The following is a 16,493-nucleotide window of genomic DNA, read 5'->3' as shown; positions in this document are numbered from 1 at the left end:
TGGGAGTTTGTCCACTATGACCCCTAAATCCTTTTCAGAGACACTTCTTCCCAGGAGACAATCCCCCATTCTGTAGGTCTGGCCTGCATTCCTTGTACCAAGATGCATGCCTTAATATTTGGCTGTAGTGAAGCAGTTTATTTGAATGGGCTTCATTTACCAAGAGATACAGATTGCGCTGTATGACTGCCCTGTCCTCAAATTTACCACTCTGTCAATCTTTATCTCAAATCTAAATAAAAATCAATGTGTGTAAATATATACATAACTTCAGACATTTTTGCTTTACACCAGGTATTTTGGAAAATGCAGTGATGCAGATATCACACAGAGTTTGTTTATGCTACCAGATAGAACACTTCAATCTAATCCGCCTCACTCAAAACAAACAATGTGGCTTATTCTATCTAAACCTTCACAGAGGAAGTGCAATGTGTACTGATGCAGAAGAGAAATTCTGCTGCATACTGAAATTAAATATCCCACATGCATGTGTGATTCATGTGATATAAAGGAGCGAAACCTTTCTTCAAAAGAACTTTGTCAAGTTTAGTATCATGGCGTAGCCGTGTTAGTCTGTATCCACAAAAACAACAAGGAGTCCGGTCACACCTTCAAGACTAACAGATTTATTTGGGCATAAGCTTTCGTGGGTAAAAATCCTCACTTCTTCAGGTGGTTTCTGAAACGCTGGTTTCTCAAGACCTGATTCCTCGTGTAACACAAAAAAGAATATAATGACGACTATTGTAATATGTACAGGGGCAGACTTAAAGCTAGGCATTCAACCTTAATTTGATGTATTTATGTCTTGAGTGCTTCACCATAAACTTTAATATGGAATTCTTATAGGCCCGTTCTCAGCTCTCGACTTGCATGTAGCAGGGATTACATATGAATAAGCACAGCAGCCTGGAAATCTACCAGGCTCTGGGGAGGACAGTAGCAGCCAAAACACCGCACACAGGAATATGAGCCATTCGGTTCAGCAACACCAGGGCACCACCCAATTCTGACATCCACACTCAGACAACAGAACTTCAGTTTTCAAAGACTTGTCTGAAAAATCCACATTGTAAACATACGTCCCTCTGTTTAGCTACCCTGAGCTTGTTCCCCTAGGCAAAGTGGGGCTAACAGGCTTTTGCTGCAGCTAGAGGAAGAGGCTCTTTTTATCTGACCCGGGATTCCCTGAGACATTTGAAAAGGTTCCTGGGATGGTTTGGAGCATTTTTTTGGATCTGGTGGTTAGCTATAAGCTAACTTACTTTTAAGTCCCTTTGTTTTCAGTTTAAATTGATTTTTACCAAAAAAAATCCCAAGTTTTACAAAAAGTATTATTCTTTTTTTCTGATGTTCACCCTACTTTTGTATCATTCAAATACACAAAAAAATAACTTGTTTTATTAGGAAAAATACAATACATTGCATGATATATGTATTACGATAATATATTAGTCTGTGTATATGCAAAGCTGCCTGTTGAAGTAAGGCTATGTATTAGTCTAGAAGATACACACAAACAAACAGGCCTGCACGTAAGCATCTGAACATACTAATGAATCTCTTGCCCACCACGTATACATTTCAAGCTGTTAGCAGATAACGGTTTAAAGATCTGACACACTGAAACAGGAAGAAAATGAAAATCTGTATCAGAGTATTCAAAAGTTTAAAAAAACAAAAACAGGAGAAAAGGATGAAGTTGAGTGTATGCAGTGCAAATGGTTTGGTCCAATTATTAAATGTAAATATTTATAGGCTAATAGTTTTACATCTGCAACAGTAAACTGTTTATTCAAATAAAAAGTTTATTTGGGGATTAAAGATACACCGCTACCTCGATATAACGCGACCCGATATAAGACGAATTCAGATATAACACGGAAAAGCAGTGCTCCGGGGGGGCGGGGCTGCACACTCCGGTGGATCAAAGCAAGTTCAATATAACGTGGTTTCACCTATAACGCAGTAAGATTTTTTGGCTCCTGAGGACAGCGTTATATCGAGGTAGAGGTGTATATTGTTTTCTTAAAGTCAAAGGTGGCATTGTGTTTTGAGTTCTGTTTTAGTTCTGCAGCAAACCAAATTGAATTCCATTCATCAAAGCATTAATCTACTGAATATGTTTCTTGCCCATCCTTCCGTCCACCAAAATAAACCCCGATACTTACCCAGCAAAATTATTCATAGCTTTTCCCATTGATTTTCATCTGTTTTTGTTGTTGTAGTAATAAACACCATTAAATTCCCAGGAAAAATTAAATAAAATAAAAACCGAAAACGAAGGGCCCTACTTACTTTGCATGCATACCTAGTTCATATGGGGATTTACATCCCAACTTAAGAGTTAGCAGTGTTTTCTACCATATGCACACCTGCACTGATTTTCAAATAGCCATTAGTCCATTCTTTTACAAATTTTCTGAAACATAGCGAACCCTTAACTGTATAAACAGGACCTAAATTTCAAGTTTAAATTTGCACACAATCCCACCAGAAGAAACACCACGGGAGTTCTTTAAAATGGGAACATTTACTTTTTCACTCTCCCTTCTCTCAAAAATATTGACAGGATATTGCTCAATCTTCCATAAAAAGATTGTCAACTTTTGACATGGACCATGGAAAATTTCATCCCAAAAGAAAGAGGTTTCAGAAAGTTATGAGCAAGTAAAATCTGAAAGCTTGTAATGGAAACTGTTCTGCAATCTTATCTATAGCTGTTGCCTCTTGCATCCTTTATAATAAATACCCACATTTATACATATGGGAATTTATAATATTCTGACAGTAGTCATTCAGACAAGTAGAGCCAGCAATGTATAAATCCACAAAACATTTTGGCTTCTGCCGTTTCAGGGGATAATAGATATCTGACTGGCTAGGAGATAAATGGATTACACACGCACACACACCTGAGCAAAATGAATGGTTTAAAAAAAAAAAAAAGTCTCTGATTCTCTAAGGAAAGTGTAGGCATCACCTCAGGCTAATTTTTCCGCTTTTCTTTTATTTATTTGCTAAAGGCAGTACTAAACGGAATGTACAGTACTGGAGACTATTACCTTCTGAATGATTGATGTGAATGCATTTTAATTTTACCATAATCTATGCTTTACACTTCACTAAATCCAAGGGTAAAATACCCAATTTTATCCCTGATTTGATAAACTCATTTGCCTGCAAGGGTTCATACTAGATGAATTTGTATTGCTCTTGAGACAACTATCATTTCATTATTCTCTAGTTACCACCTGCTTCACTCTATTCACAACACTTCTACATTTGCACAAACAGTAACACTCTGCTATTAATGGTTATGCAGCACACTGAAGATGAGCTTGGCAGAATTCATTTTTTATTTTTATAATAGTTTTGATGGATAATATCAATGTTTATTTTTAAGCCTTTTTCTATTTTAATCCATTTAAATTTTCAGAGTTTCAGGAAATTACAGGGGGTCAGACACTTAATGACAGTAGATATTGATTTTCAAAAAGTTAAAGCTTTATGACCCTTAAAACACAAAATTGTTAACATCACATGTCAAAATACACAAAGTAAATAGCCTTAAATCAGACTCTGAAGTTCTCATGCAGCATTTTTCTTACTTTGCTTATCTGTAAATTTCAATTATTATTCATAGAAATTTTTTTTGGTTTGTGTGTGTATGATGAAATTGAGGTTTACTGACATTTATCGATAAAAATCTAATCCTGCAAAGCCTAAATATGCCATAATTCATGCACAAATGACAAACAGCAGCCATGGTAAGATTTATATTTTACCTAGAGCAAAGGATATTTTAAAATGTTTCTTAAGTTCAGACAAGCACACGTGTTGTGTTCAGACAAAGGACTGAATAATTAAAATCTTACTAGATCAAAGTTAAACTTTCAAAACCATCTAAGCGATTTAGGAGCCTACGTCCTATTTTCAAAAGTAACATATGCACTTAGGGACATACGTCCCATTGATTTACAAAATGAGATTTAGGCTCCAAAGTGCTTATGTTCCTTTTGAAAATGTGATTTAGGTGCTTTTTAAAATTTTACCCCAAATCACAAAGAGTGAGATTCTGACCCCTTTTTCATGTTGAATGGTACCTTGTTCTGCAAGTGATCCCATTGAAATCAATGGGATTACTCAAGGAGCCAGGTGCCACTCAACATGAGTAACTGTATCAGACTCTGACCCTAATCATCATCATCATCATCATGTTCCTATTATCCCTCTGGCGTTTAGGGCAGTGACAAAGCTCCTCCACTCCTGTCTGTTTCTGGCAAGTCTTTCAATGGCTCCCCAGCTGTGCCCCAGATTTTTTAGCTCGGCTTCCACAGCTCTTCGCCATGTTGAAGCTGAAGCGTCTCATCTCTGCCGTGACCTGAGCTAGCTTCCCTGTTTCGTACATTGTCCGTACGTTCCAAAAACCAAGTTTGGTTTTTGTCTTGGTGTTGAGCACTTCAGTCTTCATGCCAGTGGCTTCCACCACTGGCAGTCATATGGGTCATTGACTCCTGAAGGCCATCACACACAGTAATGGTCGATTTTTCCGTAACATTTTTTGTTTTTTATGGGACAGGGTTGTTAGCCCTGTGCCTAATCCCCAACCTGGAGGACCAGGATGTCTGTTTTGTTTGGCCCCTCTCCCACAGACCAATCCGGTATGGTTGAACCTACCAGGAACAAAAGCCCCCGCCAACATAGACTCTGGGGATCGTTAGAGCACACAAGCTGTCCTGCCATGACAAGGCACAGACACCAGAGGGCAGTCTGACCCTAAATAGGGCACTTAATCAAGCCCTCCTGGGGCAACAGAAACTGGACCTCTAGTTTAATCCTTGTAGGCCCAATGTGAACACTTACTCATGTTGAGTAGTACCTTTCTCTATGAGTAGTGCCATTGGTTGTATTGCTCAATTTAAGAGTGGCAGAACCTGGCCCACAGTTATTAAACTTGCTTTGAAACAGACTTTAGGGCTTCTGTTACTCAAAACCAAGGCTGGATTAGCATGTTTTACAATTTAGAGAGATTAAAGATGGGAACATTTTAGCAGCAATTTTCAATAATAAGAACAACATTTTTAGGATTTCCATTTCAAATGAACGATGCCAGTAGCAGCACGTCCTCCCTTCATGGCATTAGTATGCACAGACGTTCCTGAGGTCACTGATGCACAGGGATAGAAAGTCAGAGTCCCTGAAGTTGAAAAACACTGCCTCAAGAGAGTAAAAACGTAGGCTTTTAGGTCCAAATGCTGCAATGATTAATTAATTAATTAATAGCAACAGATGTAATAGCAGTGCTGCTGCATTGCCGCGAGACCTCAATTCAGATGTGTCCCCATTGTTCTAGGCACTTTACAAACACACAGTAAGAGACGGTTTGTGCTCTGATGATCTTAGGCTCTAATTTGAGACAAGACACGACAAGCAAGTATGATAAACCAAAAGAGGGAAAGGGGGAGGTGGGAAATGAAGATAAAATCACAGTTACTTGGCAGCTTGATGGCTCCTGAAGGTACTTAATCTTCTATTTTTAAATAAGCCAGTATCCCAATCGAGCTCAGAGTCTAGCAAACAACATAATATACTGTACATAGACCCAAGGAAGGTTTCCAGAGTCTAGGTAGGGGGATGGAATGCCCCACTACTCTTGACTAGAAGGGGAGTATTGCCTGAGTAGGGACGGAATACGTTCTACATGTTATAGGATGAAATGTTAGTCCCATTGAAATCCATGGGAGTTTTGCCATTGACTTCAAAAGTCAGGATTACACCCACAGTCTTTAGGTAGAGGCAGTAGTTGTTTTAAAAGGAAAAGGGGGGGGAAATGTGTTTAGGCCCTTTTGTTTCTTTATGATGTATAAAGAAGGCCTGAAAGGGTTTTCTAGGATTTGTCTCTGTCCCCCCCAGTGTTTTTTTTTCCATTAAAAGTTCCAGTTTTGTCTGCCCTCTTTGATGTGGAAGGCTCTCTAGTTGACTGGAGAACTGCTTAAATGAGGGAAGTCATTTCTATTCAGACTGTTTAAAACTGTCCTGTGTGTTGTGCTACAGCTATTTCATTTAGATACCATATTAACAGTTGGGAGAAAAGATCTGCATGTTAATGATTCAAAGCCTTCTGCCTTTTCAATGAAGGGTGGGGAAAGCTCACAATACACACCTGAACCCTCCAAGAACATCTAACCAACGAAGAGGAGATCTAACACTCCTTATATTTCTCAGATTAAAAACAAACAGTAAAAAAACCCACAACATGATAATACACCTCTCAGGCCATCTTTAATCATCACAATGAAGGGGAAATTGGCAAAATCCCAATCTTCTTTTTCCTCTGCGATCTCCTTAAAAGATAGGCCGCATTCTACAACTGCTCTATATGTACAAGGCCCATTGAAACCAATTGTAACTCCTTGTGCAAAGCAGCTCAGACCCTTCAAAAAGAGCCTAATCAAACACAGCAGCTTTCTGTAGGAGGCGATTAAGCCCACAGAACACCTGCATCTACCAAGTGGCACTTCCAAACTGGTTTCCCCTACAATTTACCTTTAAACAGCTTCTAGGACAGATCCTGCTCCTTTTTCCTCACACAGCCCCCCCATAAAGTCATTCAGTCTACTTATATCGGTAAAGTAAGCAGGATTTGAACCTGTAGAAGTTATAAGAGTAAGTCAATATCCTGCTTATATTTCCTATTTTCATATTTCAGTTGCTAGAAGGATAGCGTTCATTCCTGTGCCAATAGCTCTTAGAGAGTTAGAAGAATTTCCTGACCAGTGATGCAAATAAAAGCAGAAATGCAAAAGAATCTGGACAGTATTATAGCAGAGCCAGTCACTGCAGTGCTACTACATTTAACATTTGATCACTAGTACCTTTAATCTCAAGGGTTTACAACTCTGATGTACAGGAATTCCCCTCAGCTGCCACTTACTAGAAAATCACTCATATCAAAAGCATATTTTATTTTCTTAACAAACTCTTCTCAAAAGACATGGGGGGGGGGGGGAGAATTCACTTGCAGTATAGAATGGCCATCAAACCAAGGTGTTTAAGCTATACAATAAAATAAAAGTGGTAAATAAAAACTAATTTTTCCCAATCTCACATTCTCTGTGAGTTCCCAGAACTCAAAAACTGTTTTGTTCTTGAAGACAAGTATAATTTAGCCCATTACTTTTAAATAATAATATTTTTTTTTTAAAATCTAAACACACTTAGGCCCAAAATTTGACCAACAATACAACTGGTACCCATACATACTAATAGGCACAATTAACTAAACTACAAATATTTTTCCTCACTTGCTTTTGTAAAATCCACTGCTCTGTTATAGAGAAATGTTAAAGTTACTGTTGTAAATTGAAAAAAAAAAACAAAAAATTAAATCACACACACAAAAAAGTTATTGTAAAGTAAGGCACAAATAATACCAGGACTTTTCATCTGAAATGCAAAGCCAGACAGATCACTAGATGGCTATCAAAGCCTTTTTGGAAAACTATGCTGATACACAGTAATTAATTACACCATCATGGTGTTGATAACAAATGAGGACATATATAAGTCAGAACGTCTGTATATTTGCTTTGTACTGCAAAAGAAAGAAGAGATTTTTAAAAAAAATTCCAATGGTTGCCAAAAACAAAAACAAAAAAGGATAAAAGACAAAAATGTCATTTCCAAGCTTTCAAAGGGGTATTACAACCAATGATAATGAGAAGACTATAAAATGTAAAACAATTTAAAAGTGTTTAAAGTTTCTTGAAAACAAGTTATGGAGGAACTATATCACTTATGGGATTGGGATTTGTAATTGTGTGGGGATATTTTATACTATTTAAAATATTGCCCGAGATAGCAGCCATTGCAATATACTGGATAAAATACAGGACTGAATCTGGAAATTTCTGTGCCTCTACTTCCCCTTCCATCCTTTGTCTGCCTTGTCTATTTAATCTAATCTCTTCAGGGCAGAGACTGTTCACTATGTTTGTCTAGTGCCAACCACAATGGAGCCTCACTCTCATTTGGGGCCTCTAGGAACTACTATAATACAACTTAATACTACAGCTACTAATTAACATTGAGCTGCTCTGTTACTCTGGGCAAGTCACTTCACCCGTCTACGTCTCAGGTTCTCCAATCTGTAATATGGGGACAGTGATACTTACCTACGTGTGTGAAGCACTTTGAGATCTACATGGGAAAAAAAACCCACGATGGAAGCAATCATCATCATCATCTGCAGGCACCCTATCTGAAATGAGCTTTTACCATTACTCCAGCTCCTAGGGGAACAGTGGTTCGATTGCCAACACTGCTGCTGTTTTCGTTGTGTAATCAACAAACACCAAGAGCACGACTGAATGAGCATGGAGCCAAAAAAAGAATGAGCCTGGAGGCTGAACTATCCCTCACTCCTACAAGTGAGCCTCCTGTCCGGTGCTGAGGGAATGCTGTTGCCCAAGTTGAAACTGCTGGGTGGACATAAAGGGCTTTGGTAGCGCTGCCCACATGACACCTCCTGGGAACCTAATTCAATGTTAAGTTTTAAACCACATGCTCTTAAAACCACTTGCAGAAATATTTAAAACTTCCCAAGTTATAAGCATGAAAAAATAGTTATTGTGCATGCACAGGGACTATCCTCACAATGGTGTGATGGATCTGCTAAGCAGGTAACTACAACTCCCATCAGCCCTCTCCTCACTACACACCTTCTGGACAGGTAAGGAGGGGAAAGGGCCAGAACCGGAAGGTGCTGTGTTTTGTTTGGAAGCAGTGGCCAAACACCAAGCCAGGAGCTGCAGAAAAGCTGGAGGAGAAAGAACTCCCTAAGAATTGTATGCAGAGCTCCGTGCAGAACAGGCTGTGACTGCCAGATATTACAGCTGGGTGCAAGCAGGGTTGCCAGATGTCCAGTTTTAAACTGGAACATTTGGTTGAAAAGGGATCCTGGCAGCTCCAGTCAGCACACTTGACAGGGTCGCTAAAAGTCTGGTTGGCCACAGTGGGGCTAAGGCTGCCTTCCGTCCCAGGAAGCGGCGGCATGTCCCTCCAAGTCTTAGGTGGAGGAGCAGCCCAGGGGGCTCCGCACACTGCCCCTGCCCACAATCACCGCCCTGAGTGCTGGCTCCACAGCTCCCATTGGCCGGGAAGCCACGGCGGGTGCAAATCCAGGGCGCCACAGCCAATGGGAGCTGCAGAGCCAGCACTCAGGATGGTGTCTGCAGGCAGGGGCAGCGCACGGAGCCCCCCTGGCTGCCCTTCCACCTAGGAGCCAGACATGCTGCAGCTTCCCGGGAGCCACATGGACTTCCTCTGTCCCCAGGAAATGTCGGGGCAACACTGGTGTGGCTGCTAAGGGGGTCTGCCTGAGGTCAGCACCTCCCAGAGACCCCGTGAATCGCATCAGCCAGAGCCCGCACCTCAAACCCCAACCCACAGTCCCAGCTCAGAGCCCCCTCCTGCACTCCAAACCCTTCGTCCACAGCCCCACCCCCCCCACACCCAAACTCCCTGCCCCAGCCAGAGCCCCCTCCCACACCCTGAACCCCTAATTTCTGGCCCCACCCTGGAGCTCGCACCCCCAGCCCAGCACCCATACCCCCTCTTGCACCCCAAACCCTTCCCTCCCATCCTCCACCCCGCTCCCCCACCCTAACCCTCAGCCCCAAGCACCCTCTTGCTCTTCCTAGCAGCCGCCCCAGTTAGGGGGTCCTGCTCCCCACAAGCGGCCGTCAGCTGCTTGAGGAGGAGGGGTCAGGAGGAGATGCTCCAAATTTGCGGCTCCCTTCCCCAGTAGTCCCTACCCAGGAGCCTCCACTTCAGCCCCTCTGAGGAATCCGGGGTATGTTTACACTGCAATTAAACACCCTGCTGCCTGGCTCAGCAGACTGGGGCTGTAACTTTACTGTGGAGACATTTGGGCTCTCTGAGTACCTCCCCGCTCACGGGTCTCAGAGCTTGGGGTTCAGCTCGCCCAAACACAGCCCCACAGCGAGCCCCAGTCAACGGACAGGGGGCAGCCAGCTTTAATTGCTGTGTAGACCCACATACACACCTTCCCAGCAAGTGGGACACAGCAGCTGTTAGCCTAGGTGGCTGTGCAAGCCAGTCCCTCCCTGCAGGAGGTGCGTGTAGGTTAGAGTGGTTTTGAGTGTGTTTCTGTCAGTGCAGCCAGGGGCAGTGCACTGACCTGGGGCTGGTCAGGCCTCCACCACTGGGGTGGCCACTGCAACGCACCCAGTCAGCGGGGCACATCAGGACCCACGCCAGCAGCCAGACATAGGTGTGCGCAAAGCCTGGCACTTTGCACTGGTGGGTGCCCGCCCAACTCTGCAAAAAGTAAGTGGGTCATATGGTCTGATGGTGCCAACACCACAGGCAGGACAAAAGGGGCCTGGCAACAGGGAATGCATAGCTTCACTAGGACTGATGTTCCTGAAACAGAAGAGCTAGTCCCCAGTTATGGTAATCGCCCTCATGCCCATATACAGACCCTTTACATTTCAAATAAAGGACAAGTTGGAAATTATGGGAGAATTATATATAGGAAAATGTTTTATTTATGACACACACTCGTATGGAAATAACACATTGTATTAGAGTGTACAATCCTTTGCATGATTATTGCTGTATACAAGACTATATTATTGATTTGATGTGTCACGTGGAACATGAGCACCGAACGAAGGACAGGTGGTCATGCTGTGTGCAACATTCTAACATATTTCCTCTTGAAACGAAGAACACTATGTGACATTTTATTTTATTTTGCTTGGTAATTCACTTTGTTCTGTCTGTTACTACTTGGAACCACTTAAATCCTACTTTCTGTATTTAATAAAATCACTTTTTACTTATTAACTCAGAGTATGTATTAATACGTGGGGGGGGCAAACAGCTGTGCATATCTATCAGTGTTATAGAGGGCAAACAATTTGAGTTTACGCTGTATAAGCTTTATATAAGGTAAAACAGATTTGAGGTTTGGACCCCATTGGGATTTGGACATCTGAGTGTTAAAGACAGGAACACTTCTGTAAGTTGCTTTCAATTAAGCCTACAGTTGTTAGGGGATGTGGTTCAGTCCCTGGTTCTGGGTTTGCAGCAGGCTAGCGGGTCTGGCTCAAACTAGGCAGGGCACTGAAGTCCTAAGCTGCCAGGCAGGAAAGCAGGGGCAGAAGTAGTCTTGGCACATTGGTTGGCAGCCCCAAGGGGGGTTTCTGTGATCCAACCCGTCACACACTAGACAATCTATTGGTTAGCAGGATGGTAAAATAGGGAGGGGTCAGTTTCTGCAGCAAGAATTACATTTTATGGAACCTCATCTTCTTAACATTAAAGAGCTATAATGAATTCATAAAATAACATTAATGCAATATTAAGGTTATATATTTAAACATAAGTGTCAGGAAATGTTAACATTAAGACTCCCATAACATTAATTTGTCCACATTGCATGTATTGTCTATTAAAGCATACATTTAAACAATTTAACTAGTCATTAAACATGGAACAGCGTAACTTTTCCCCCTGCTATACGGTTCATTGTCAGGTAGAGAAGGAGTCATTCAGTGGCTGCAGCACTACTGGATCCCCTACCAAGGCAGTTGGGTGAAGGCAAGACAAATCAAGCTCCTGCAATAGTCTCTTTAGTCTCACTCATTGCAAGTGAGTGGGATTCTTTTGGGAGGCAATTAATTTTACAATAGTGTTTAAAATCTCTCCCAGGTGAGGTGAAGGCTATTTGAATTACACATTCCATCTCCCACACTCAAACTTTTGCAGCTCCTGGCCATAGGTGTCGACTCCATGGCTGGAGCACCCATGAAAAAAAAAAAATTGCGGGGGCCTAGCACCCACCGGCAGCCAGTTCCCCTCCTCCCTCCAGCACTTCCCCCCCGCTGGCAGCTCTGCTGATCAAGTTCTCCCCCTCCCTCCCAGAGCCTGTACCTCCTGCCCGCCGCAGATCAGCTGTGGGTGGAGTGGACGTGGGGCAGAGCGAGGGTGGGAAGAGGCAGGGTGGGGACTTGGGGAAGGGGTGGAGTGGGGGCAGGGCCTAGGGTGTGGGGAGAGGTCAAGTACCCCCCGGGTAGAGGGGAAGTCGGCGCCTATGCTCCTGCCCGTTTCCTGGTGCCTGCTTGGCACTGACAATGAAAATGAGCAAGGGGTAGGGTGACCAGATGTCCCGTTTTTAAAGGGACAGTCCTGTTTTTTGGGACTTTTTCTTATATAGGCACCTATTACCCTCCACCCCCTGCCCTGTTTTTTCACAGGTGCTGTCTGTTAACCCTAGCGAGGGAGGGAGAGAGGATGGAGTTAGCAGGGGGCAGGGCCTCAGGGAAGGGGCGGGGCAGGGGTGTTTGGTTTTCTGCAATTAGAAAGTTGGCAACCCTAGGTGCAGGTCTGTGGGGGGGAGCAGAAGTGTCAAGTACAGAGAGGCCCAAATAAAGGCCCCAACTGAGCCTGGCCTGGAAATCCACAAACTCCTATTTGCTTGAATAGAGACAAGACTGGAGAAGGCACCCAGGCAATAAGGCCTGCACAGCTCTTACTCTCAACTGGACTTCCCCAGGGACCCAAACATTTACCTCTATTGCTCACTTTGAACGGTAACTGTCTAAGGGTACGTCTATACTTACCCGCTGGTTCAGCGGCAAGCAATCGATCTTCTGGGATCGATTTATCGCATCTTGTCTAGACGCGATAAATCAATCCCGGAAGTGCTCGCCGTCGACGCCAGTAATCCTGCTCTGCGAGAGGAGTAGGCGGAGTCAACGGGGGAGCCTGCCTGCAGCGTGTGGACCCGCGGTAAGTACCTTGTAGTTCGAACTAAGATACTTCGACTTCAGCTACGTTATTCACGTAGCTGAAGTTGCGTATCTTAGTTCGAACTGGGGGGTTAGTGTGGACCAGCCCTAAGCCTCTGTACCTAGACTATTGGCAACCTTTCCCATTCCCGCCAGTCCCAGTACCCAGTCTGGGAATAAAAGAGGTGTTCAAATTATGAGTGTCACTTATGGGGGGAAAAAAATCTACCCTGCACTTGTCACTGAAGTTGTGCATTTAGAAGTTCCTGGCTGGGCTCTGAGGAGCAGCAGAGCCCCTGTAATCTCTGCAGGTGGGGAAGGAGTGTGCACAGAGGAGTAAAATATTATGTGATTTTTTTTTTAAAAAAAAAAGGCCAAAATTCCTTAATATGCATTTACATGACATGATTATAATAGCTTCAGAGACAAGGTAGGTGAGATAATATCTTTGAGAGACAAGCTATGAGTTCATACAGAGCTCGTCTTCGGTTATTATTTTTCCTCAGCTGTCCCTTCCACCAGCCATTTCTGGCCATTCCTCCCTCAAATTAAAAAAGGAGGGGGTGAGTGGGAAACCAAATATACAAAAATGGACAAGTCAGGAAACTCAGGAGTTAAGATTGGAACTCATATCCCTTGCTAGGTGATGCCACAGGCTGTATTATATAAAACTGCTTACAAGTCTCTGGCAAAACAGCCTTAGCCATGTAGTACTATTCATTCTGAATTCCTGGCGTTTGTCGGTTTAAACTAGACATGAGAAAAGTTTTGTGATGTTTGCCCTCCCATGTTTTCTCCTACGTGTATGTGTATGAAAACAAGATTCAAATGGCCTCCAGGAAAAATACTACAAATAGTAAACAAATAAAATATATTAAGAAATGACAAAAAACATTATATTAAGTCTTCTTCTAAATCATATGTTTACATTCACGAATTTTTTAGATGCATCATTAAAAATATTTTCTGTTATGAACGTAGAATTACATCCACTCCAGTCACCCAAATCATTGAAAGGGTCATCAGTATTCTATTGAGACACCAAGTGATCCATTACAGAATTCAGCTCTGACGTTTCTCTCCACAATGAGCTCAGTTCATGTGACTCAATCAATCTATGTTTACTTATGTGTTTTCCCATCCCCAATAGTGTAGATTTTGTAAATCCCTTCGGGAATTAAATCTAAATATTTAACCAAGAACGTTCAATATGTGAGCTGACAGAATTCAGCAGTGACAGATGGACATTTATGTTTTTCCATAGATACTGAAAGCAACAACGAAATAAATGTGTTTATATTTACCAAAAAAAACCCAATATTTTGAACATATCATATAGAATATGCTTAATTGACCCAACTAGAACTGGTATAAAATTCAGAGGACTTACTCAGAATTTTTGGTGTTACCCCTGTAACAGGGTAGCGGGATCTACAGCCTCAAATAAGGATTCAAGACTCTTTCACTGACCTAGCCTGTTCGCAGGTCACAAAGCTGCATACAACTGCTGAGTAAATTCTGCTGACTCACTGTGGCATATGAAGCTTGTTAACTTCAACGGGTTATAAAAGATGGTCATGACCCTCTTTACCCTGAGGGAACTAGGAATAGTAATAGTGTTTTTACTTAAAGCTCCACCTCCTGGATGCATGTGCTTAGGTGAGAATCTCAGCTTTCATTTAAAAAAAGAAGTTGCTAGTCCTCTTGGTCCTAGAGAAAATATTACCAATGTGAAGCAAGCGCACCCTAAAGTCTCAGCAGCCAGAAAGCAAATAAAACCCAAACTGGTTTTTTGTTTATGGGTTTGTTTGTTTTTTAACTCATGATTTTTGGAGCCTGACTTATGATTTTTGTATGTTTGGTGTTGGCCAACCTGCTGCTGGAAAACCTAGGAACAGCCTGAGGAGAAAGCTTAAGCTGAGGCTATTGTCAGTTACTGAATTACCAATAAGGCCCAGCCCAAAGAAGGAGGCGAATCTGACTTTATACAGTGAGTGCAGACTTGGAAAATCACCTGCTCACAACTCCAAACCTGTTTCTCATGGGCTTATTTTGTTTCAGAGGGCCAGGCCTTGCACCCCACAGAATCTGCCAGGTTTTTTCATGGCCTAGTATGCTCAGAAGGAAAAAAAAAAATTGCATGGAGAATTTCATACTACTCCTTCCTGTCATCCAGATTCTCCCCTCCTCCAAAATCCCCTAGTGAGTTAGTATGTTGCAAACCCCAAGTGTTCAAAAATCATCTGTCAGGCCCCCAAGAAATCATGAGATTTTAAACAATCTCATGATTAAGCTAAAACAAACATATTTGGATTATTTGTATTTACTTTTATTTTTAAACCTTTAGGATACATTTGGGTCACGTTTTCAAACATTTCTCCACAACCATGAGGGCTAGAAACTTACTTTTTATTCTTGTTTGATTAAATCTGAGGTTTTTATGTATTCATATGAATCCAGGAGATGGGGCTTTAAGATAAACACCAAATAGTGCATGACTCATGATAAAATTGCAAGAATAAGCAACACTACTCCTGCTGTTCATTTTATTAGTTGCCCAGGAGAAACTAGGCTACAATTCCTGGGCATCAATTGTAACAAACAAGAATTCAACCAGCTGTTATTTAAACAAATTATTTTTTTAAAGAAGGGCTCATATGTGAAATTTCATTTTTAAACTCATTACATTTGTGTATCCACATCTCAAACAAGTACAAATAGCATCCTGTATGCAGAGCCCTATTACACATTCCTATTTACAGATGCTTAAAGGTCTTAAAATATGGTCACAGATTTAAAAGATTAATCAACCATTGCCATCAATTTAACACCAAAGAAACTCAGTCTCAGTAGTGGCTCTTAAAGTGTGAAGGAAAAAACAGTCAATTGAGCCATTTTTTTAGGTTATATCAATATAAGAAAACACATTATTTGTTTCTGATGTTTGCTATTCCAATGAAATACACTCATGTTAGTGTATGCGCAACATGCCTCAGGTGGCACGTGACCAGGATTCACCACTGAATTTGGTCCGCTGGTTGGATCATTAGCTGCCCCGACTTAGGCCGGGTACTGACAGGGGGTGTGACATAAATGCTGATCCCCGCCATGAAATACACTGAAATGTTGTAAGACATTAGTTCACAATTTTTTTGGTGGGGCGAGGAGACATATTTTTAGACCAAACAGTTTATTCTGCTTATAGACATGGCTACCGTATATTCACAGTACATTTGTTAAGTAAATGTCATTGGAATTGTCAACAGGAATTTCAGCATCACTTACATAAATGTATAGTAATAATTCCAAAGTTTAAAGTCTTAGTGAGCAACAAATTAAGAAACTTTCAACTATAGCTATGGCAGATCATAACAGCTGTGAAAAGTTGACCTATTTAATCTAGAACCTGTAGGCCAAAACCCTATTAATAGACTTTTATTCCCTAAAGTTTTCTTAATAACTGCTAACTGAAATACTCTGTGTATTGGCTCTACTCCCTGCTAAAGCCTCAACTGGAGTATTGTGTCCTGTTCTGGGTGCCACATTTCAGGAAAGATGTGGAGAAACTGGAGAAAGTCCCAAGGAGAGCAACAAAAATGATTAAAAGTCTACAAAACATGACCTATGAGAAAAGACTGAAAAAACTGGGTTTGTTTAGTCTGCAGAAGA

Source organism: Terrapene carolina, unplaced genomic scaffold (genome assembly GCF_002925995.2).
Source record: "Terrapene carolina triunguis isolate 2854851 unplaced genomic scaffold, T_m_triunguis-2.0 Scaffold141, whole genome shotgun sequence".
In the NCBI taxonomy this organism is placed as follows: Eukaryota; Metazoa; Chordata; order Testudines; family Emydidae; genus Terrapene; species Terrapene triunguis.
This window is presented reverse-complemented; position numbering follows the sequence as displayed.